The sequence below is a fragment of the Talpa occidentalis genome, unplaced genomic scaffold (genome assembly GCF_014898055.3).
Source record: "Talpa occidentalis isolate TD23 unplaced genomic scaffold, MPIMG_talOcc4v2.1 talOcc4.2, whole genome shotgun sequence".
In the NCBI taxonomy this organism is placed as follows: domain Eukaryota; kingdom Metazoa; phylum Chordata; class Mammalia; order Eulipotyphla; family Talpidae; genus Talpa; species Talpa occidentalis.
Window position 1 is genome coordinate 107,910,071 of NW_023602073.1, and position 25,101 is coordinate 107,935,171.

At 37.2% G+C, this 25,101-nt stretch overlaps 1 long non-coding RNA gene across 2 annotated transcripts in view; it reads right to left on the bottom strand.

Annotated features, from left to right (window-relative positions):
* The window catches only part of LOC129146497 (uncharacterized), a 314,133-nt gene that overhangs the window by 194,686 nt on the left and 94,346 nt on the right, over positions 1–25,101 (bottom strand). The window lies entirely within an intron of this gene.

Sequence of the window (25,101 nt, forward strand, 5' to 3'; positions counted from 1 at the left end):
TAAAATAAAAGGTCCTTTTCAAGGGTTTCACTTTAATCAACTATAAATGACACAACTAAACCCTCCAGAGAAGAGATCTTTAACCAAACATAAATCAATTCAACAGAGCAAGCACTCAGAATTTTATTTATTTTCTGTTCAAAAAGAAGGGCTATAAGAACATAGGAAGAAAGATCACAGGGCCTAAGGACAGCTATAGGTGGTGCCCACCACATAGATGCCCTGGCCTACACGTGTACCCTGTAACAGCAGGATATTAAAATGGATCTCCACCTCTAAAAAGTTCTCCAGAGTTTCTATCCTAAACCATACACATTAATCCTAAAATACTGCTCTCCCTAGTTCTGATCTCCTGACCCCTCCTCATTTTCCTCCTTATACAGCTCTCCCATTGACTTCACAGCCCCCTAGCCAAATAAGTACCCCACACTCTCACCACAGATTCTTTATCTCAGCCTCCTCTGAGTTTCCCTTACTGCTAGATCCCCAATACATACCCCCAATGCCTGGCTCAGAGTAATTAAAACTTTTTTTTATTGGATTTTGATGGATGGATGGATGGATGGACAGATGGACTACCATGGAAAAATTCCTGACATAAGATTTTGGGGGGGGGGGGTTAAAAGACTAATTTTCCATATTGACTCCTGCTGAGAAGCCCCTGCCAGATTTCTCCATTACTAAATCTCTGATAGAAGTATAAGTGGACTATATGTTCAATGAGGCCAGAGTTTGAATTCCAGTTCTACTGTTTACCAGCTTTACTATGTTGGCCAATTAGTTAACATCTCTGAGTTTCAGAGCTTCATATTATACCTGCCCTATCAGATTGTTGAGGATAGTATAAGATGGGCTCCTGAAAACACCAGGTACATGCTAACCTCTTCCTTTCTACCCATCTATTTTCTGAGGTAATTCAAGTCAATTAAGCAGAAAATCAACTGTGTACAACTAAATTTTTCTTGAGAGATCCTGAGGAAGAGGACTGGGAATGGCAGAGGGCGAGACCAGGAGGTCTCGAGAAAACTGTTGTCCTCAACCTCTTGAGAACAGCTGTGCCTAAGAAGGACTGACAGGAAGACTACTGGCAGGGAGTGAAAAAAGGGCTAAGGTTGATCCTAGAACATGTCAGACTCAGAATATGCCAGGAAGCAGTGACAAGATCAATGATTCCCAAAGTACATGAGATGACCTAGTGGGTGGTGGAAAGAAAAAATGTATAAATTTTTTTAATACAAAAAGAAAATCAGTGCCAAGCTTATAAATTAAGTTTACCAGTATTTAATACTGACCTCCTCCTCCTGTCAATACATGGCCAGAGGTAAATGTCTCAATGACAGCTCAAGAGGGCTTCAAGGGAGAAGGTACCCTTGGTGTGTAGTGGGGCCAGGGATTTGCAGTGTACTGAAGTTCACGTGTGCCTGGTTAAGCAGGCTTAGAGCTCATATAATCCAATTTTAACAAAACTAGCCTTCTCAAAACAGGTGGCCCCAAAGTTTGCTTTAAAGAAACTATGAGAAACTAGAATAGCCAACACATCTTCCATGCTCCTGAACACAACCTCTTTAGTATCCACTTTATGAGATAAAAACTGATGATCTCATCAGAACTGACATAAAAAAATCACACTGCTCCCATTAAAAATATTATTTAACAATACTATTCTCAGCAAGAGCAAAGTGGTCCTTTGTACTACTGAACTAAATAAAGTAAAAGTTACACTTAAATATCACATATCAAAAAAAATTAGCAACAACAAATGTTGGCAAGGATGTGGTGAAAAGAAACTCTTGTAGACTGCTGGTGGGAGCACAAACTGGTCCAACCACTATAGAAAGCTATACGTAGGTTCCTCAGTCTACTAAAAATGGAGCTACCATATGACCCAGCAATTCCACTCCTAGAGATCTACGCAAAGAACATAAAAACATGATTTAAAAGAATACCTGTACCTCCTGTTTATTGCAGCACTATTGATAATAGATAAAACATGGAAACAACCCAAATGCCCAAAAATAGAGGACTGGATCAAGAAGATGTGGCATACATACAAAATGGAATACTATTCAGCAATCAAAAAGATAAACTAATGTCATTCGCAGCAACATGGATGGAGCTAGAAGGAATTATGCTCAGTGAAATAAGTCAGAAGGAAAAAGAAAAATATTGGATGGTTTCACTTACAGGAGGAATATAGGGGAACCAAATGAGACATCAGGGGGAAAAATATAACAATACAAAACACAACAAAACAAAGCAAAAACAGACAATTATAAACAGAGACATCCTGCAGGGGAGGAGGAGGGAGAGGGATCAGAGAGAAGGAGGTAGGAACACAGGGGACTGTGGTGATGGTGCATGGGTGGATTGGTGAAAGAAATTCTGTGGGGACTACACTTGACAGGGGTGTGGAGGAACAAACATTGTTTAAAAATGAATAATGATGTAAAATATAAATAAATTAAATAAAATAATACCAAAAAAAGTTACACTTAAGACATTGTTTATTGCAGCTATAACTCATGCCTTTTAAAGTTACATATTGAGTATGCTTTATAAAATACATATTTTGATATAGACTATGCACAGATTTTTATCCATAAAGAAACTGACACACACTTACAATTTTTTACTAATTGGGTTTTTTCCTTGGTAAGTTAGGATACACTGCCCAATAAAACTCTTTGTCCATATATATGTTACAGGAAATTACCTGGCTGCAAGGAACAGAACACTTCAAGTATGAATCAGTGAGAGTCAAGTCCTGTCTGGGTTCCTGGAGACCAACAGTCAGGACCGCCACTGACAGGTGCCCCAGAATAGCCTGCAGTCAGGAGTGGGGGTGGGATGGGGGCAGGAGACCAGCCCACTATGAAGACTCATTAACATCAGTATGGCCCTGTTTATACTCCTTGCTCACAGAAAATTATTTGAGGATGAAGTTGGAAAAAAAAAATTGGGATTTGGCTTGTTTAGTGGGAAGGGAGAAATTTTCGTTTGTAGTAAGCAGTGTGGGGGTGGAAGGATATGCAGGATTTGAAGAATGCACAAGGGACAGTGAGATAAGATGACTCAGCCAAAGGCAGAGATGAAGAATGAAATGTATGCTAGTGAGCAAAACCAGGGAAGGTAGCTCTCTGGATGCCAGGGTTCTTGATTTGAGATAACAATAATGACATGCTTAACAATCAAAAGGGAAAGGAAGGTGGGGGAGGGTTGGCACACAGTATCCAACCCAACCTAGGGAACAAAGAGAGGCACATGCCATTTTGGAAGTGGGTGGAGCCCTCTAAGGAGGATGGTACTAGGAGACAGGCCTGTCAGGAAATCCTGGACACAATGTATCAAAGTGGAAAGAGGATGATGTTTTTGTTCCATCTATCTTCCACCTTTCCTTTTTTCAATTAGTTAGGGCATTTTTAGTAGCAGGCTAGTAGGGGCCAATCTAAGGAAGGAGGAGAAGGGAAGTGGACATGTTCGCCAAGGAGATGAAAAAGAAAATAACACCAGGATGAGGAAAAGGAAGCAACGAAAATGTAAGAACAAAATCACCCTAAAAATAACAAAATAAAAAACAAAGGATAGTGAAAATGGTGGGGCTGAGGAGTAGGGTGGTATAAATCTGTCAGATTTATACCATGTGGTAAAACTTAATCTCACCAATATGACTCTTTAAAAGAAAGAAATCTTAGACCACATGGGGCTCAACCTCTTATTTTGGAAATGGTAAACTTAGTCCCTGCTTATCCCCAGAAGGCAATCAGCATGTCCTGAAGTGAGGAAGAGCACCGAGTCTCCTGACATCCAGGTCAGGTTATCTTTTTACTCTCTTGGTATTCAAATATGTGGACTTACTCCTAATGGCTTATGCTTTTGACTCATGGCGCAACTGAAACTGCTAGACTGTTAAACTCACAATCCATAGGATGGATAGCACATAAAAAATGAAGAAAGGAAATGATAGGTGCTAAATGATAAGTAACACTAGGAGAAACTCAATCTGAGCAGTCATTCTTCCTTTGTAACTTATTCACAGTTGACAAGTACACACAAGGAACCTTGATTTAGGTGCATCTTGCCAGAAGGGACCATGTCAGCCAATGTCCTGCTTTGAGCAGAGTTTTCCTTTTGGCATCAACTGCAATTCTTAGAATAAATGTAGCCTTCTATTTTGTCTAGGGGGAAATGGGCTAGTTAAAATTGAAATTGAGCTAATATATTACTTGTGGAATTCTTCATTCGGAGAGTTCTTTAATGTGTTTTGACAGCCCTATCATCACCATTGCCCAAAGATACACTAGATTTTTAAGTGCCTGGAGCAATTAGGAACAAGCAGTCAAGAAGTAAAAACTCCTGTGTCTTAAAAAATACTCCAGAGCTTCATTTTCTGATTTTCTTATGTTGACCCTGTTACCAAATAGTGAGAATACTGCTTTTTGTCACTATGTTTTTTCTTAAATGATTAAAACTGTTCATATTTCTTTTACTAAAATCAGTCAAGACACTGAAGTAGTTCAGTTGGGAAGAGTGTTAGGCTGAGGACTGCTTAGACAAATTGTGTGTGAGTAACATGTCTTATGCAACTTTCCCCCCACTTTTCAGTTAACATGGAAAAACTATATACATATTTTGTGAACCACAGCTTGATTTCTTCCTAATTTTTATATCTAATATTTCTCAATGGTTGAGATAAAAGTGAAAGTATATGAGGGACACAATGTACTTGAAGAAGGCCCCACTCCTGTACTTGTTGAGGGCCTGGATAAATAGTTCTGATTCACTCCTTTACCCCTCAGTCGCTGATACTTAGGTGTGACACAGATACCACCAGAAGTATCTAATTTTAATACTGGGAGAGTTATTCCCCATTCAGTTCTCTCTCAATCCTTCTGATTGCATCAACTAGAAAGTCTCAGTTGGGCTACTACGGCCTGACCATCTCTCAATAATCGCTTTTCTCCCTTTTTAATTTCAAAGAAAAGGTAGACCTTAGCCTCAGGATTTCATCAATAGTAATAGTCCATTACAGCTACCATACCAAACCATAGACAGGGTGGATTCAACAACAGAGATTCATTTCATACTGTTCTAGAGGTTGGGAATGCCAAGATCAAGGTGCCTACAGACCTTGTCCGTGTCAGGTGAGAGTGTTCTTGTAGGTGGCCACCTGCCTACTGTGTCTTCACATGGCCTTTTCCCCCAAGCACATGGAAACAGAGCTTTCATGTCCCTTCCTCTTCTTATAAGGACCACTCTCATGACCTCCTGTACAACTAATTTCCTCCCCCAGGCCATTCTACACTTCCTTTTCCTCATCTACAAATTAGGGCTAAAAAATAAATAATAGTTCACATGGTAGTTATGAGGATGCAAAGATACAGTGCCTTAAAGCAGTGCTTTCAGCTGAGATGGGCAAGACTGCTGAGTTACAGGGTGCAGTGCAGGGATTATGCACAAAGTAAGGGATTTTTTTCTTTATTCCCTTTGTTCCTATAGTCCTTTCTCAACTCACACCCAGCTTTCTGATCCTATACTGATTTTTCTGAAAATATGGTCACTCCATTGAGGTTAATAAGAGAACTATACTACAAATGGAAAAACTACATTGAACCTACACAGAAGAGTCAGAAATTTGATAATCTACTCTATAGTTCTTTATCCTACTATATCACAATCCTCTCTCTCTAATGAAGAGGTCCCTATTGTGGTACATCATGGGCAGTCTGAAATGCAAGTACAATGGAATACAGCAATCACAATCATGTCCACACATGTCCTGAAGCCTCTGTTTGACCTAACACCTTCAGAGGAAAAAGAATATTGCATCAAACTAAATGTGCCAGGACCAAGAGCTTTAATTATCATCTTCATCATCCTACAGAAGGGCATCACTAATTTAAAATTGTCTGAATATTGCCTGTACAAGTGATGTTTGTGAAAGAACAGTCATCCCAAATTGGGTGATAATGACCCAGGTCTGTGCCATGTAATGCCCCCATACCTAAACCAAGACACGAGTCACTTATTTCTCCTGCAGGTATGCAAAGTAAACTATGACATTTCGTTGGAGAACTGTAGGTTCTATTAACTAGCAATCCACCCCAGTTACTTCTACTCTGATAACACTAATTAACCATTGAGCCAAGAAAAAGCTTGCTTGAAGAACACAATTCATTTGCAAATTTCTAGCAAGAACTGTATTACAATACTACCCTTATTTCTTTAACAAGCAAGTTTTGTGTTGCACATTTTTACAAAGCCTTGTTTATCATTTGGTGCCCCTGGAAGCTTTGAAAAGAAGTCGTGATTCTTAACAAAGAGAGATGACCTTATCTATCCTTATGATTCATAAGAATTCATTCTTATGGTAAAACTAAATTGCTTAAAAGGCAATCCTGGATCATTGAAGAAATATTGGGGAATGTGATAAAAAGACTAAGAACTCATAATCACACTACTCAGACATCACTGTCAACATTTTGATGTGTTTCCTTAGTTTATGCATGTTTATGGACCAGCTGAAACCATGTATACCCCTTTTTATACTGCTCTTTACACTCAGCATTTAATCACCAGTACTGACAATCATTAAAAATCATCTGTAAAGATCATTTTTATAGCTTTATTCCTTTTCATTAGGAGGTGATGCTACTGCTATTATTTACTTCTTCTCTAAAAGGTGGACATTTAGGCTGTTTCCAGGTTTTCTGCTTTTATAAGCAATGTTACATTGGGTATCTTTATGGATCAGCATTTAAAATTATTTCCCTAGGACAGATGTCCAGCTACTAGATTATGGAGGCAGAGCATATGAATGTTTTATAATTTTTTCTAAAATGTAGCATATATCCATGATGACACTTGTCTCTTATTATTTAGTTAAGCAAATTATGTTTGGCTATTCTTAATACTGGGGAAGTCATACATTTGAAATTAATTTTGAATCCCATATGAAACAGTATGATCAATGCATAGTTTTTAGATATTTTTCAGCACCGAAGACTAATTATTTATACATTTAGTTGATATGGCTTATAATTAGGGCGTTAGCAATAAATGAGAGCACTAAATAAAGATAAAGCAGATTGGATTTAGCTTTGCGAGAAGAGAATGGTGACACAGTAAGCAAGAACCCCAAACTCTGTCCTTGTAAAGCATTCCAGCATCACCTGGTGCAAAGGTATCCACTGACCTTGCTCCTGGTGTGTAGGATGTTCTCACAGGGGGACAGAAGGAGGAAAGCAAGCATACTCTCACCAAATAGACTAGGAAGCATGGCCAGTACATGTTAGTCTACTGCCTCTGACAACCTTGGCTTCCAGAGAAACTCTGCTACTTAGGGGCCTTCTTCTGCCAGAAGAGAGATGGTGTTCCTGGCCTACAATCCCTGTAACATTCGATGGAGCACATTCATGGATTGTACCCCTCTCCACACAGTCCCCACCTTCTGCATCTGACATGTGAAGAAGCAATAAGGTGACTATTTTTAAATTTTAGTGGAAGTGTCGTGTCAGTTTAGCAGGAAACAGGCCAGTGGGGAGACAGCAATCTCTTCCACTGGAATTCTCAGAACTCACATCTTAGCAATGCTTTTGAATGAGGAAACAATTCATCTGTTCCCTTCTTTTAGCCACCCATTCATTTCTCAATTCTTTTATTTAAAAAAAAAAAAAGATTAAATTCTGTCTGCCACCATGCAGTAACCACTATAGGCTTGGAGGACTCAACAGTAAACTCGACGAATGCCCTGTTCTCATATAGCTTAGGTCTAATAAAAGAGACAAGCAATTAATTAGCAGTGACCACACAGAAGAACTGAACCCACTCTGGACAAGAGAGAAGCTTCTGGGGGAAGAAATACTAAGCAGGGTCCTGCAGGCTAAGCCAGAACAGAAGTGACCCAGGCAAATGAGTAGGACAGCAGGATAGCAAGAGAGACAGGGAGAAATGGTCCGGGCAGGGTTGGAAGGTCAGCGATAGCCACTGCCTGCTAGCAGCACAACTGCCTAAAGGACCAGGCTGGTTTCTCTTCAATTTCTATTTACAATCAGAAAATGAGAGAGAAATAGAGCAAGTAAGTGGGTCCACATGCTTCCGCAAAAGGCCTATATCAATCAGGTGCTGGAGGGGCTAGTAAATTTTCCTGGGGAGGCTCAATCTGTACATATTCCCATGTATAAATATGTGTGTTCTAGATAATATCAACATAGGCACAGATGTAACAGTTAAAGAAAAAACTTTTGACTTCATTACTATCCCTCTATGAATTTGGCTGAAGTCCAGTAGTTGAACTGCATTGTATATATAGTCAGGGCTAGGAAAAAAAAAAAAAAATGCATTCATAACTCTGCCTTACAACTGACAGGATGTACTTCCCCATTAAATCACTCTAAGGCAGAGTGGCAAATCCCATTATTTATGAGCACTGAGTCACTTCATGGGCAAAAGTAAACGCAGGAATTAAGCTGAAAACGAAATCAATGTTGTATAGCAGCCACAGGTAGAAGCTCTCAGCAATGAATGCAGGTCGTCCCCAAATGGGATAGACAAGCAAGCTGTGGTTATACCTATAGTACATTGGCTTCATTATCCCCAGATGGCAAAGTCCTCCTCCTTTGTGTCTTTTCTTCCATCCTACTAAATGAAACACATTAATGGATGTCAGAACAGTCCTTGCGTTGTTTCCTATCAAATCTGTTAAGAGGGGAAGAAGGTTCCTGTTGTTAATTGAGGGGGATCTCCCACTCTTTGTTTTAAGGAAAGTTTAAACAAAATGATCACCCACTCTGAGGCTTTAAACAAAGTTCAAACAGAACAAAGTTCTCGTGCCAAGGTTTAAGGCAAATTTCCTCTGTCCAGATGGCTTCCTCAAGCAGGCCAAAGTAAGAACCAAGATGCTCAGCCCTGCTGCCTTTTAATGCTGCTCCTTGATTGTTGCTAACGATCCCCAGCTGTCTGGCCTTGCTGGCTCCTTAACCTCTCTCTGCCTGCTACATCTGCCTACACTCTGAGGGAAGAGGGGATGCTGACAAAGGGCTGCCCCCAAAGCGACACAGGTGGGGACCTGAGTGGTGGAAACAGGATCAGAAATTAGTTGCAAGAACCTTTAGGAAAAAACATGAGGGTCATTTTGGTATCTGGTAAATAAACCTGATGATGGGAGATGCCACTTTCTAGAACAGACCCACCAAGGATCCAGGAGTGGGCCATTATAGTTAGCATGTCACTTTCCCTATTGAGTAGTCTACACATTTATCTGGGCAACAGAAAGGATCGGGGTGGTGGCCATGAGAAATCTGAGTGTGTTCTAGCAACATGTGTCCGCTGTCTCTCCCCAGCAACCTTTACTCAATCCCATTACCTATAAGGCACATTTATTTTTATCTGTACAAAATACAAATAAGTCATATCCACATTCTTTAATTGATTAAATGCTTCACCTCTGTTTTCTGTGCATCCTACAGACTTCTAGCTATGTTAGCCAGTGTCTTAATACACAAGCCTGCCCAGAAGGTTACTCAATTCTGACATAAAAAGTGCTTTTTGAAATCACCCCATAGCTGCAGTAGACTTATAATAGCAGTGCTGCTTCACCTATGTAATGTAGGTTCCCTTTCTATGCCCTGTATCTCAGTCTCCAGATCCTACTTCTTAAGGGAAGCAAGTCCATTATCTTTATTCAAAAATATAAACATAGACTGACTTAGCAGGACTTTTGTTTATTTGCTTGTTTGTGTCAAACCCTAGTGGGCTATTATTGTCTTTTTTAAAAGTCAAAATGTTGGAAAAGAAGTTTGAGCTCCCTGGGTTCATTTTTTTAACTCAGAGCCTGAGGCTGAGAAGTGGCAGGAGGATAGCAGACTTTACATTCAGAGTTGGCTTGAGACTCATCCCCTTAATTTCTTATCCCCTGACAATGGCCTCATTTGGTGACATCTGAGCCTTTGTCTTATCACCTGTGAAACTAGAGAACATGCTCTGGCCTTAAGGGTCATTGTGGGGTCATTACAACATAAATAAAGATTCCAGCTCCATATCTGGCACATAATGAGCATTATGGGAACTAGCATTACATGTCAAAAGTCTTTCTTTACCTTCAGTTGAAAATGAGCCAATTTCTTCCTAATGAGTGGTCATTTTGTCCATGGGGAAAAGAGTACACGACTTGATTAAAAAGTAAACTACTGGTAGACACAAAGTGGCTGGTGACCAGGGACTTTGCACACACAGTGGCCCTGGGGGAGAAGCACCCCCATAGTCCTTCCAACCATTCTTTGAGTTTCCACTGACTTAGGATCTACCAGCAGACCTCAATGTGACCCCTATTTCTGATTACAACTTAAACGATCAACCAAATTGGCAACTGTAAAATAACACCTTCAAAACTTGATCACAAATTCCACCACTGCCATGTACTCAGTGCCTACAGCATACCTGGCAACAGGTACAACATACGATATCATTCTGCCAAGAAAAGGAAACCCTAAGAGGAGGATACCCCTTAATTTTTTATTGACTCTTGTACCTAACAAAAACTTACTGCGAAGGAGGTAAAGGTGTGACTCTCTGCTCACTCATAGGTATAATGCCCTTATTTTGTCTATCCAACATGTATTCTAGAATGGTAGTAGTTAGAAGCAGGCCCCAAATATTGCACAGGGTCTTTAATAGTTACAAACTTTTAAAAAACTTTTTCACAAAAGTGAGAATGAGAAAACTTTACTGTCTAGCATCATCCCTGGAAACACAATATAAGCTCTTTCAGTCTGGATCGCCTAATCAATGATATATTAATGAAATATACCCTACTTTATTAGAGACAATCTAAAGAAATATTTTTTCCTTCTACAAAAACTGCTTGACACTCATTTGCAAAGCAATATCAGGCCCAAAGAAAGGAGCAGGCAAAGAAAGTTAAAAAGCAGTTTATTCTTCACACAACACAATACCCCCTGGACACATGGCCATATTCAAATATATTCTGAATTTCACCAGTTTATGTTTTCCAGACTTTCTTCAAGTTTGCACCACTACTTATATTTAAAGACGATTATGATGAAGTTTGACTCCATCAATGTACAAATATATAAAACCCTCCTTGAAGGTAAAGCAAAGTATCACAAGTCCCTTTTCCAAACTCTGAACACCCCTCCCTAGGAGATGCTGAAGTTTCTATGCATCTGTTGAGTCCTGAGAAATCTGCATTCTATTCAAAAGAATAACAACATGGTATTAAGTTTTTGTGAATATAAATAAAACATTATGTAATGATGGACCAACAATAGTAATAAGTCCTATAATACAAAATAAAACATCAGCAGCTGCAGCCTGGAACAGGCAGTGAGGAGCTATACTCAGAAATCAGAAACAGCCTTTGTGTTGAATCAAATAAGTGGAGGCATGCGGGAACTCCCTGAGAAACCCCCTCAGACCTCTGTGACTAGACCACCAGGAGTCTGCCCCCCTGAACAACAACAATCACAAAATCAGAAAGGCAGTGGTACAAAGAGTGTTTTGATCCATTTTCCTTTCCAGTTGGGCCAGCTGCCCTGGGTGACATTCTCTCAGAACCAGTCTCTGCAGGTTTGCTCTGGCAATGTCAGTGATTCCAGTCACTCCTCCCAGCACATGGTCCTGTACATCTGCAGGCTTTTAGGTGAGACACTTCCAGAGACCTGGCTTGACCTGATGGTCCCAGTGTCAGTCTGGTGTCCATTGTCAAGGTAAGTACCACAGGGTGGGGAGCCTGCAGGGTGACGCTCTACCCATGGTTATAGAGACCAGGAGGTCAGAGCCATGAACTTAAGGTAACAACAATGCCAATCTTCTCTTCTGACAGTTTGGGGTTACAGGATGGGTGTATTTCTTTGGGTCAAATGTTACAAATAAGATCAATTAGGCATGGAGAAGAAAAGATATCTTCTTTACTTCATATGAAGCTAGCACAATGTAATTGCAAAGGGCATTACTCTTTTCATTTTTTTAATCTTTTAAGGAAATTATAAAAACAGATTGATTGCAGATGAATTTAGTGTCATCAACTTTAGCAAAAAAAAAAAGAGAGAATTGAAAATGTAACAGAGGTGAATAATAAGGACAACTAGACCCTTTGATAACATCACATTTGAAAACCATTCAACTTTCACTTGTTAAGCAATATAGTGAATAAACAGATCATTTTATTATAAACTCTTGTAGTAACTATTTTTAAAGACTGGGTTAACGTACCGACAGGCAAGAAACTGACATGCTTCATGGACAAGTCTAAAAATCCTGTTTGCCTGCAGAGAGACAAATGTAGAAGAGGCAAGAGTAGTAGTTTAGGCTGGTTTCTGAGGGGAAAACACAATGCAGGTGGAACTGGGCAGCACAGATGAATGTATACCTGGACTGGGTTTATGAAGACAGATGAGGAATTACAATTCCAGACTAAAAGAAGAAAAGTAAAGAAACTTTCCCATCAGTAGTAGAACTGAGAGTTCTAACATAGCAATTTTCCTTCCTCCTATTTACCCAAGGACTCTCTTGGTCTTTTGAATCATGTGGAAAATACACTGGCTTTGGGGCTTGCAAGTGATTCCCTTCCTGTCAAAGATAATGGAACTGATCCTCTAATAGTGATAGCTGTCAGCAGCATTTACTGAAATGAGTTAATATGATCTCTTGGAACAGTCTGTCTCTGGTGGCAAGTGTCAGTATGTAGTTGGAAGAGGAAAAGAGACGATGGGGAAATAAAGAGCAAAAGAAAAGGGAGAGGAAGAGACAGATTGTTCCAAATGTGTGTTAAGTCATAGCCAAGTCTTTTATTTTTTAAGATTTATTTATTTATGCATACAAGAACAGGGGTATAGGCCAGAGGTGTGAGGGGTGAGAGGATTCACCAGAGACAGAGGGGAACAGAACAGGCAGACTGACTGAAATACACTGCTGAGGGGAGCAATGGGTGAGTCAGGAGAGGTCTGCTGCGCCATGTGGGTAGCTCCCTGGCCAGGGATTGAACTCGTGCTGCAGTGGCCGCGGATAGCTTCATAGGTTGCGTCTTAACCCCTTGCGCCACCAGGGAGGCCCCATAGTCAATTCTTATACAAAAAAAAATCTTTTGCTAAAAATAAGCTCTTCATATAAGCTCTCCTTCTTCATCTCTCTTAATTCCTTACCCCTTTCTTCCTTTTTCTTCCCCTCACTGTCTTCCCTTTCCTCTGGCATCACCTAACAGACTTGAAGTACTTAAAAAGCAATCCAAAAGAAAATATTTAAAAACATAAAATGTTAGAAATTCAAAGGCAGGGACAACACATATTAAAGTAGAAAGTTGAGCCATCAGGAAATTGAGAATGTGTACATACAGGCTGAAGATCTCACTATTATGCAAACTTCTATGAAATCTTTATAGACAAAGTGAAAAAGGAATTACATGTTTCTTATTGTTCATGTCAGAGGGAAAAACAGGAAACTATTTCTAATCCTCAAATTGCTTCATTGGCTATATCCTTCCATAAAACTGCAATATATCATCTGCCAAATAAGATGAGTACCTTTTTCTGTATTTTTAGAAACAGGTATGTGTACTGAGATAATCTATACAAAGAACTCATAAAATAAACAGTAGATATTTTTCATGGTGATTTGGAACAAAAAAGGATGACCTGAATATTAAATATATGTAATAGAACATGTCACCAACTTAAAAAGCAAAAGACCAGAAGCTATATCATTAAAATGTGGGCCATATGTGACTGCTGCTGGGATTTTTTGCTTTCTTTTGATAGAGTAGGATTTCATCATCCAATAACTCTGGTAAAGAACTAACAGAGGCAAATTACTTTAGAGATTATGGGGGGAAACGACTATATAAATGGAAAAGGTATGGAGGATCTACTCCAAGTTTTCATCCTGGAATTTTCCTAAATTTTTCAGAGGAATTTTCTGGTGGTAGCAATTTCAAAAACAAATATAAACAACCAAAAATTTTTGTGGCCTATTTCTATATCAACCCTATCCAGAAGAGGAAAATTAAATGTAGATTATAAAATCTGAATCTATGATATTTACCTTAAAAATGGTTGGCACCTCATTTATTCTTAAATACATTTGATCTTATATAAGTCTGATCTTAAATAAGTTTGATATTATAGTGATAAATATTATAAAATTATGAAATTATCACTCTAATTCATTAGTTCTTATTACTGATTAATAAGTATATTACACATGTCAGAGTTATGAACATAGGCAGTTTATCATAATAGCTAAGCTTGAAGCAGGAACAAAAGGTAAAAAACGACTAAAAGAAAAAAAGATGAATTGAAGGCATTATGATAATTTATTAAGAAAATGGAAAAAGGTAGTATAAGGTATAAGATTATATAGAAAATTATTCAGAAATGCTATGATTTTCATATATTTTAGGCAATTGCTATTGAAAAAAATAATGGGGAAAACTTTTCCATTCAAAATAGCAAAAAAATGATAAATGCAGAGAAAACCCCAGCTACCTATATAGTTACAGTGATAAACAGAAAATTGATTCATTCATGAATATGAAGTGGCAACCAAAACTTAGCAAACATTTGTGGAAAATTAATAACAGAGAAAGACTAAGATAAACAAACTGACCCTAATAAACAAACTAAGATAAAAAAACTGACCCTAAGGAAACAATTCAAGTATCTGTAGAGAACCATTTTAAAACAATGATTTGGAATCTCAGAGACATTTAATGATGTCATATCCATTAAAATAAAAGACTAACATAAAAAGAAGCAAAGAAAGAACATGACAGAGCTTCATAAAACAACAAATGTGGTTGTTAAGTTAAATATGTAGAGACTAAATAACAAATCAGGTGGGGGGAAAGATCGAGTTTACAATCTAGATATCTAAGTTCAGACATTATCCCAGGGTTAGAGAAAAATAAAAAGAGAAATAAGAGAGAAATAGTAATCAGTGGAAATATATATCCAGGAATGTCTCTTTCTAGTTTAAGGAAAAGACTACATAAAGTAATAAATAATAAAAAGAAATAATAAACATTCACCAAACTGAGGCAAATCTAAGTTCTAACAATGAATGGACCCTCCAAGAGAGGCCAAAAAAATGAATGAAAAAAAGGTTGCACACTTCAATACAACACTGTGAAATTTCAGTTCTTTAGACAAGAAGAAAAGTTTAATAGGTTCCAAAGAAAATAAATGGATTGCCTGCAAGGAATAGGACACTGAGATCAGATATGACTGCACTAAATCCTAGAAGAATAAACAATAGCTTCAATTTTCTAAGGGACATTTATTTAAATTTATAATGTCTGTGCCTTGCCAAATTATTAATCAAGGACCAATAAAGGGCTTTTTAAACCTGCAAGAACTCAGAAATCTAACCATCCAAGAATATATATATATATACCTTACTCAAGGAAGTATAAGAGCAATGCCAAAAAACAAGTTTAAAAGAAAATGACAAGAGAACAGTGACATCTGAATATGACCCAGAAGTGAAAGAAGCTGAAAATAATTAAAAGAGGATCCCCTGAACCTTGACACTTAAGATCTAGTCATCTATTCTAAGCAACAAGAGTTTTGGTGACACAGGATTACCTTTCCTTCAAAATACGCTCAATCATATAACTTAGCTCTTGCTATTTTCAAGTGTTTAAATTTTTAGAGATCTTTACAGCAATTAAAAGAAGAGCTTAAATTTATTAGAGTAAAAACATGTAAATGACATAAACCTTGACAATTTAGAAATGATAAAAATCAGAAGTTGAAGCAGGAAAGGGAAGTGAGATGTAGTAAAATGCTCTTGATTCCTCATGGGGGATGTAACACGCAATAGAAAATGATAAAACAAGCAAGAAAGTTTAAGTGTGACTATGTTAGGAAATGAATAGTGAGTTTTCTTGATCAAAACAACCAATAAAAGCATGCTTCTCTTCCCTCCGCCAATGCAAGAAAATATAAAGGAAACTGAAAAATTGTAAATCCTCAATATGGAAGAGAATTTACTGGAGAGAAGCTATCAGAATATGAGTGATTTCCAAAAGCTTCTGAAACACTAATAAGGTATTAATAAATTAAAAATTGGATGAAAGGATTCTCAGTCTAGGATTCATGGGAAGGAAATGGCCATAGAAGAGAGTACAACATCCCAGGCATGAGAGAGAGCAGGAATGAAGAAAATGGCGAAAGTATGAAGACTAACTAAAGGAGAATTACCCACCTACCCCCACATTCTAATCCCTACTCCTGTATCCAGACTGACAGCCACACATTATCTTTAGGCCCTCTGCCCCCCATCAAATTTGTAGGTTTCTTTGCCAAAAATTAAATGAACTCTTTGTGGAGAACCAGGGAAGCTAACATGAAGTCCCCTCATTCTGAAATTTGGGGGGTATCTAGGGCAAACATCTCCCCATCTTTTCTCTCTAAACAAGCCTCTAATTTAACCCACAGAATGGCCTAACAGCCTTGCTACACAGTCTCCTAAACCCTTAGTTTACCTGTGAATGGATAGAAAAGGTGGCTAATCAAACTGCAACTGCAGGATAAAAGGAAGACTCAAAGCGAACTTGAAAAAGTGATCCCAGAGGAAATAGAAAGTCAAACATAAATAATGACTGGAAATGAATTTTCAATAAGTAAATCTCAAATTTTTAACTATTTATTAAAGTATATAATGTGCATGCAGAAAAATAAATGGACTATTACAGCTCAAGGTAATATCACAAAGTGAACACAACCTTTATCTACCATCTATCTGTCTGTCTGTCTACCTATCTTTTCAGAGATACAGATAAATATAGATAAATACATAAATTTAACCAGAGCCTCAGAAACCGTCTGTTCTGCCCCCTTCCAGTTGTCACTGTTCCCTCGCTTCTCTGCAAAAGAACCTGATCTCCAACACTATAGATTTGTATTGTCTGCATCTGAATTTTACATAAATGGACGCATGCAATGTATGTGTGTGTGTGTGAATCCTTTCATTCCATATTGTGTTCAGGCAATTCATCCATGAGTCCATAAAGGAGAAACACATGATCCTACCCTTGTGAAGTTTACACTTGAGTGGTTGGAATCACTCAACAAGCAAGTAAAAAGGAAAAAGAAAAACAACAAAACTATCAGACACACAATAACAAGGTTTTGTGACAGAGAGACTAGGTTGCTCTTTCAGACTGAACGAGCAGAAAAACCTCTTTGAGAAAGTGACATTTAAACTGAGACAGGACAAGAAACCAGTTATGAAAAGGCTAAATTCATAGATAATGAGTAGTTAGTATAGAGCATATGTGTCTCCCTCTTGACACACACATCTGTAGATAACAAAAAGATGTCAAAACAACCAAACTGGTTAAGAAAATAGAATAGTTATTGCACACAAGATACCCAATAAATATTAATATATCTGATATCTAAATATCCGATAAATATATAAAATGAGATTAACTTCATTAATAATCAATAAAATTCATAATTTTAGCCACCAGACTAGCTAACACACAAACACATACAACTGATTTTACCAAGAGTTTGGAAGGATGTGAGAACAATTAGAACCCTCATGTGCTGCTGGTGAGAATGTAAATGGTACAATCATTTTGGGAAACTGCTTGCTAGTATCTACTAAAGTTTAATAAGTACAACTCCATGATCTGGAAATTTTTCAGATGTCCACCAAAACACATGTGAAAAAAATTTAGTGGCACTATTTGTTAAAGATAAAAACTGGAAATAACCAAATGACCAGCAACAGAGAATGAGTAAGTTGTGGGATAGTCACATGTTGTACCATCCTACAGTAAGTATGACAGCCTGTGTCCTTCACCACTGTGAACATAACAGAATCTGACAGACAAGGATCTTGATATGTATTTGTCAAATGAAAGAGTGAATGTTCAATCATTGTTGTCACTGTGAGATCCCACTGGGGTCTACTGAAATGTAATTGCTTTTTTAAATGTATACTGTCTGTAGGGGTGGAATTTAGAAATCTCCAAGTAGTGTTAATTAATTGGCATTTACTATGTAACTTTGCTAATTCTGCACACAAAAAAATTTTTCACTCTCTGCTGTCTTTTAAAACTGAGGGTGTGTGATAAGCAACATGTTCTTCCTAGGCAAAGATGATTAAATTTGGCTTTCCTTAGCTTTCAGTTGCGGAAATTTCCCACAACTCTGTTTCAGAAGGTGTGCTCAGGTCTTTAAACTCAGAAATATTAACCAAGGATTTGAAGAAATCTTTATTCCCACAGGATTTTCTCATCTCTTAAAGTTTGACATTTCTGTGTAAGGCAGACTAAGCATTAGACATAATGAGAATCAGAATAAATTCAAAGAAAGACACAGACCAGGAAATCTAAGTGTAGAATAGACTTAAGTGAAGAACTAATTAATAAACAAATGGCATGACTTGTTGGTTTCTTGTTTAGAGATATTTGTATAATTCTCCCATAGATATAGTTCTAATTATAGACATAACAGCTAGTACATATTAAAAATATAATATGTGGGTTAACCCTTACCTATAAAATCCTTTTCTTTTATAGGTAAAAATATAAAAGCAGAATAATTTTATCTTTTTTATCAGGATACTAGATCAAATATAGAAGTATTCTGTTCTTATTATATAAAATATATATTTCAACAGTGTTACCCTGGTGTGAACTAAGATCAAAATTACTGGTTTCTCCTTGTACTTGCTAAAATTACTTTGTGATGAAATTGTCTTTTGGAAAGTTCTAAAATTCTGAGGAATTACAAAAGATACAAAGATGAATATAACATTCAATGTCTGTCTTCGTGTTGCTCCTCATTCTGAATGGGAAAAACAAGTAAATAAATTCAATCCAGAAGGCTAAGGTCTATAAAAGGCTTAAGTGCAAAGCATCGTGGGATGATGGCATTATCTAAAGAAATGATGTCTAAACTGAGTTCTTGAAGGTGGAATGAATTTGGAAGGAGACTCCTTCCAGACAGAGGGCCCAGCACATGCCAAGGACTAGCTGTGGGAAAGAGCATCCTGCATTAGGGGAACTGAAAGCAATTCAATATTGACTAGAACACAGAGTGGCAAGATTTGATGCTGAGAAGTAGGGTCCAGACCATGAAAATTCTGCTAAGAAACTTGTAACTCATAACATGGGCCATGAAGAAACATTGGAGAATTTAAAACCAGGGAGTGATTAGATTTAAAGAGTGAGTCTAGTACAGGAATGGGTAGTAGTTGCTAGGAAATCATAGTGATGACATCATAAGCCAAAATAGAAGCTATAGGAATGAAGAAAATTTTTCTAAAAATCAAGAAGAGAGGTAAATAAGGAGACATTAGAGATAATTCCTAGGTTTTCAGATGACTATTCTAGATGGGAATGTTGCATTTTGAAATATATGTTCAAGGATGCTTCCAAGTTGGAAAGATAACATTCATTTGTTTAAGACTCCAGATTCCATTAATCCACAATTACAATGCTACCAATAACATTAGGGGGCTTGACCACAGTTTAAAAGAAGTTCTATACTCTAGTTTCTTGTAGTGGGGGAATTTATGGGCTTCCTAGTTCATTTCATCTAAGGAAAAACAAGACTTGAAAGGAAGTTAACCAGAGGCACTAACTGATTACAGTCTAGGGAGAAGGTTAGAGAGAGGAAAATTAGATGTTAGTCAATCTGAGAAATAGAGACTCCTGGCAAGGAAGCAAAGGGAAAACTAAATAGAAGAACAGAATGATTAGTGTTAATGGGATGTCACCAAGTCAGACTTCACTATGGGTAAAAATTCCCAACTGGATATGAGCTCAGGGTAGAACCAGAAAGTCAGATGTGACAGGATGGATTAATTTGCTAAGAAAGTTATTAGGCAGAGGTGAGAAGTGGAGAGTGTTAAAACTTAAACCACTCTGAAAGTATCAGGTATTTAAGTAACTTGGCTCAGGTAAGTTAGTTCAGCTGGAGTAAGCTGGTTTACTTTTGTAAGAAACAACTCTGGTATGACCAAAACTGGTTCCTGTTTACTGTTAGCAAATTGAGCAAAAACATTTAAAGATCTTCCTCAACCAGCTCCCAAAACTTATCTGTCTTCCATGGAAGACTGCAGCACTTACCCTAAGTAATTGCTTTGTAGGTTGAGCTATGCCTGGAAATAGGAAAGTTAAATTAACTCTGAAACAGTCAATCCCCAAAAGGTTCATAAGGGCGATGTACTATGGAAAAGCACCCAGAAACAAACAACACTGTCTAGAAGGCTTCCACTTTGAAGCCTACTGTTTCCTTCTGGTAAAATAGGCTGGACCAGAAGAAGTAAGAAGCCTCCTTTTGCCAAGAAATGGTGTCTGGAGGTTGGGATAAGTTCTCCAGTTGGACTTTAATAATCCCCATGGGTCTGAAAGAGCATTCTTAAGGTCCTCAAGTTCTCTACCATATTTTTTTATTTGTATTTTCCAATTCTATGATTATAAAAATTAATGTAAATGTGTTTTGGGTTAATTTCATGACCCCCTTAAATCCAGGACTACCCTGTAATGTCATGGTGTCTTGGTTTCTAGTTTACAGTCCCTTTGGTGCAAGCAGTAATTCAGGATCCATGAGCTAACAAGAGGGAGAACACAAGAAAAGTATGTGAGGAAAGTACTAAAGCACTGCTAAGTACTGCAGTCATGCTGGACTACTAAGGAAATATGGCAGATCCTCTCATAACATTTTGTTGAATGCCATTTCATTATAACATTGACGAGACAAAGCAATCCCAGTTAATAGCCAATGAGATGATGCTATTCAAGGACTTGCTTTGCTTTGTATATATATATATATATCATTTAGCTTAAAGTCAGTTTCTAAGACCCTACCAAGCACGTTAAGTGAGGACTTACTGTGTACTAAGGTATAGTAAGTAGCAAATTAAGTAATAGTTTGGATGCTGAGGTAATTGTAACATAATCTAAGATAAAGCCAGGAAGAAAGGGCTGCACCTTGCTTTGATAAATGACAAGAATATCCATCTTGGTCAGACATGCTCCAAAGAAGAACTTGGGGGACACAGACAAGGTAGGCAGGAGTGAAGGTGAAGAGCATAGCGAGCAGACTGCTGGGCCCTGGTGATATGCGTCAGATTCTTGAGTAAGTTGGGGAGAGGAAGCTAGAGTTAGTGTGGTGCAGAAGGACCAGGGAGGAAGGTTTTGGGAGGCCTTAAATACATGACAAGAACTCTGTCTTATAGAAAGTCTTCCACAAAGTTAACGTAATTATTTTTTCTCCTTAGCTTCTGCATTCCCAGTGGTTTTGTTGTGCTGTCATTCAGTAATACCTGTTGAGTTGCATTTCTTACTATAAATTTATAAACTGAGATAAGTTTATTTGAAGACTAAAAGATAGTCATGTATTTTCAAGTTCCTCTGCTTGTGTAATGAGGAAGCAGGCCTTAAAGACATTCTCAGGCCAATATTTAATGTATTCATTCACTCAACATCTACTGTGCATCTATTCTGTGTTAGTGACTAGGATACAATAGAGAACAAAAGTGATTCAGTCCCTGCCCACATGCAGCTCTAGAATCCAGCCATCTAGTGAATGATCAACACTGATGGACATACTAAAAACATAAAGGCTACTCCCTATCCTAACACGGCACTTAATTTTTAAATAAAATGATGAAATGGATGCCAGTGCACCAACAGGTCAGTTTTCCACTGCCTCCCTATTCTGTGTGGTTCATGATCCAGGAGTTGAAGCTGTACCTTGGAAATGCAGAATGCAGCAATGTCCCCCTGCCCCAGACCTGCTGAATCAGAATTCACCTTCTGATACCCAAGTGACCCACATGTACATTAACACTGAAAAAAACAATGCTTTAAAAAATTTTAAGTAAAATGGTTGCCTTTTATCCAGGAAATCTACAAATATTTGGTATATATTATTTAGAAAGAACAGTTCCTTTTTTATGTCAAGGTGATAAAACTAAGTAACTTTTAAAATTTATTTATTTTCTTACATCATTGTTAATTTTTGGACAGTATTTGATTTCTCCCCTAAGGTGTAGTTTCCATAGTTCTTCCAACACCATATCACCCATAAACCATCACCATAGTCCCTGTGCTCTTCCCTCCCCTACAGAAACAATAATTTGGATTTGATTATAGGTCCTCCAATGAAAATTACTTCAATGGGTCTTGAGCCACCAAGAAAAGTGTGTCTGGGTAATAGCCTAAAAATAAATTCTCAAGTTCCCTTTATAACTTCTGCATTTCTCATAGTTTTAAACTTTTACTTCCAAATAGCCTATGGAAAGAAAATAAGTCTTGATTGCTGTGACTTTTCTTGAAATCTTTTTGAAATGTTTTACTTGGGAGCACATATATTTAGAATATTTATTGAGATTTCAAAAAATAATTATTATAATATGGTTATTTACAATAAAACTTAACAGTTTAAATCCTTAAAAATTAAGAATATAATGATCATATAAGCCTAACACCAATTACATTAAAAACATATATTCTTTGTTATCAACTATAAAGATAGTTAAGGGGATTAAGGATTAATAAGAAGTTTATATACATATATATCTATGTGTATATGATGTGTGTGTAAATGGGAGAAAGAGAGCAAGAAAGAAAGCTAGTTTTCCAAACAACGGTAAGTAGAACTATTTCAAGACTCTTCTCTGTTACACAGTCAAACAATAAGAAAAATAGCAATTATTTGGAAAACACTTTATCAGTTCTAACCACTTCACTGCTTAGATATCCCACTCTTCTCCCTCAGGGTTTCCCTCCTGCTTGTGCAATGACTCGTAAGGCCCTCTCTTCTCACTGTCTAAATCTCTGATTACCCAAGGGTATTGTTTAACTTCTTTCTTTCCTAGACTTCCACTACTAAAACTCCCATACAGCATCAAACTACTAACCAAAATCTTCATACATTCAACCTTTCTTGTTTTTCTATCCCAAATTTTGAGCTCTGTAAGGCAGAGCTTAAATTACACATATAAGAACATTTTGGGCACATTATCGGTATCCAATATATACTTATTAGTTGACTGGTCAATTATGTAAAAGTCTACTTGCCTTGAAATTAACAAGGACAAGAAAAGTCTTCAAGTTACTTAATTTAAATGAAGCTGAAATGATTAGAATTATTATGATTTGCAATGGACACCTGGCCTAAGGTTAAGAAACTTTGGGGTTTCACAGTATTTGGTTACTCTTTTTTTGTTCAGTTTCCCCATCAAATTAGCTAAAGAGCTAAAACAATTTAGGAAAGGTTCTTTTCAAAGTGTTTCTGTACCCACAAATCTTATCAGTATTAGTAACAACCTGCTGAACACAATCAAATGTGAGCTATAAATAAAAGGAACACAGTCTAATAAGATTTCGCAAACGCATGTTGACCTCGAAGAAGATATAGCTCAACTTGAAACTTTATCTACACATAACTCCATGGTTGACCCCAAAAAGTCCAAAATCAATCTTAAAATTTCCCAACCTCTGTTTTCTTTTTCATGTTTTATAAATTCTATGCTAAAGCTTCAAAGTCTACTAGAAGTCCCATCTCTTCCATAGAGGTTTCTTCTACTCCTACAGAAACCATTATTCCTCTCCTCTACAAACTGCAATTAAACTGAGATTTTAAAACCACCTCAAAGAGTATTTGTTCTCATAAATGCTTTGCACTTATATCTTATCTCCCCAACAAGATTAAAAACACTTTGATATCTCTATACAGAGCCAGGCATATAGGCACATGCACAAAAAAAATTGTAAATCAAACTTAATAATTCTAGGTATAGTTACTCAGAATGAGGATTACTAGCTCAAGTTACTAAAACAAGAAAGGATGATTATTTGCTCAAGTGTCATAGAATAGGAAGTTTTAGAAAGGAATTGAAGTCCTAAACAGTAAAGGTAGAAGATTAGAAATTTGGGGATAAAAATAAAGAATTCTGTTACAATTCAGAAGTGTGCGAGGCCATAGATTTTTCTGAAACTAGTCAGGTACCAATTTAAGACACATATGCTTATAAACACACAATCTATGTTGAAGCATCAGCTCTAATGAGAAGGCACAAGCCTCCACTTGCAGAACAGACCCCATGAGTCTAATAAATTCAGCTGAGCTACACTTCTCCAAAATCAAATGCCAAATCCTTTAACATTGACCAGTCCTCATAAATCCTAAAACAGTCATCAATCTATCAAACATGATGAAAGAATTTTCTAAAGTTCCTGGAATAAATGTCTTCCTTAGTGTGTGTGTATATATATATATATATATATATATATATATATATATATATATACTTGTGCTGTTTTCCCATGAACAACAACAACAAATTTGTTGTTGTTGTTCTATGGGAAAACAGCACAAGACTCAATTTCATTAATAAACTGCAACATTGCAAGTTTCATCACAATCAACTCATGCTTAGCACTCAGACAGTCCTGTGCCCCTCACCCCACAATCTCCACTCCCCAGTTCCCAGCGACAGGAAAAAAAAACCTTAACCAAAGTTCTGCTGACGTCAGTGGGATATTTGCGTGCAATGACAGTTTTGTGGATGGATTGAAGACAGTGGTGGTGTAACTCTTCTTGAGGCCCCAATTATTCAAAGAAACCTCACGTCTAAAAGGAAGTGTCAGAAATCCAGATCTCTATTTCATGAAAAAAAAAAAAGCAGCAAATAAATCTTAAAATAACTGAATGTTTTTCAAAGTTAGTTTTTAAACTTGAGAGTTTACATTCATATCTTGGTAACGTCCTAAATTTCATATTAATAAAAAATGGTAATCACACCTCAAGGGGGCAAAGGAGAGGGAAAGGAGTTTAGTTAACAATAGAAGCAAAAGGATCTACCATTTCTTCTATTTGGGACTGTTTTGTTTCTTCAACATTCACTTATGCCAAATTCTATCTAAGAATCTAAGTGCTCTGACTAATAGGAGATTAGTGCTGATGTATGGATATCTACAAAGGGCCATTGCTCAAAACAATAAAGTACTATTTATTAAGAAATTAAAATGTCACTTTGTGCTACTTGGTAGGGGACTGTAAATATTTAAAAAATTTAAACTGAAGAGAGACATACATGCTCTCAATCATATACAATCTAGTT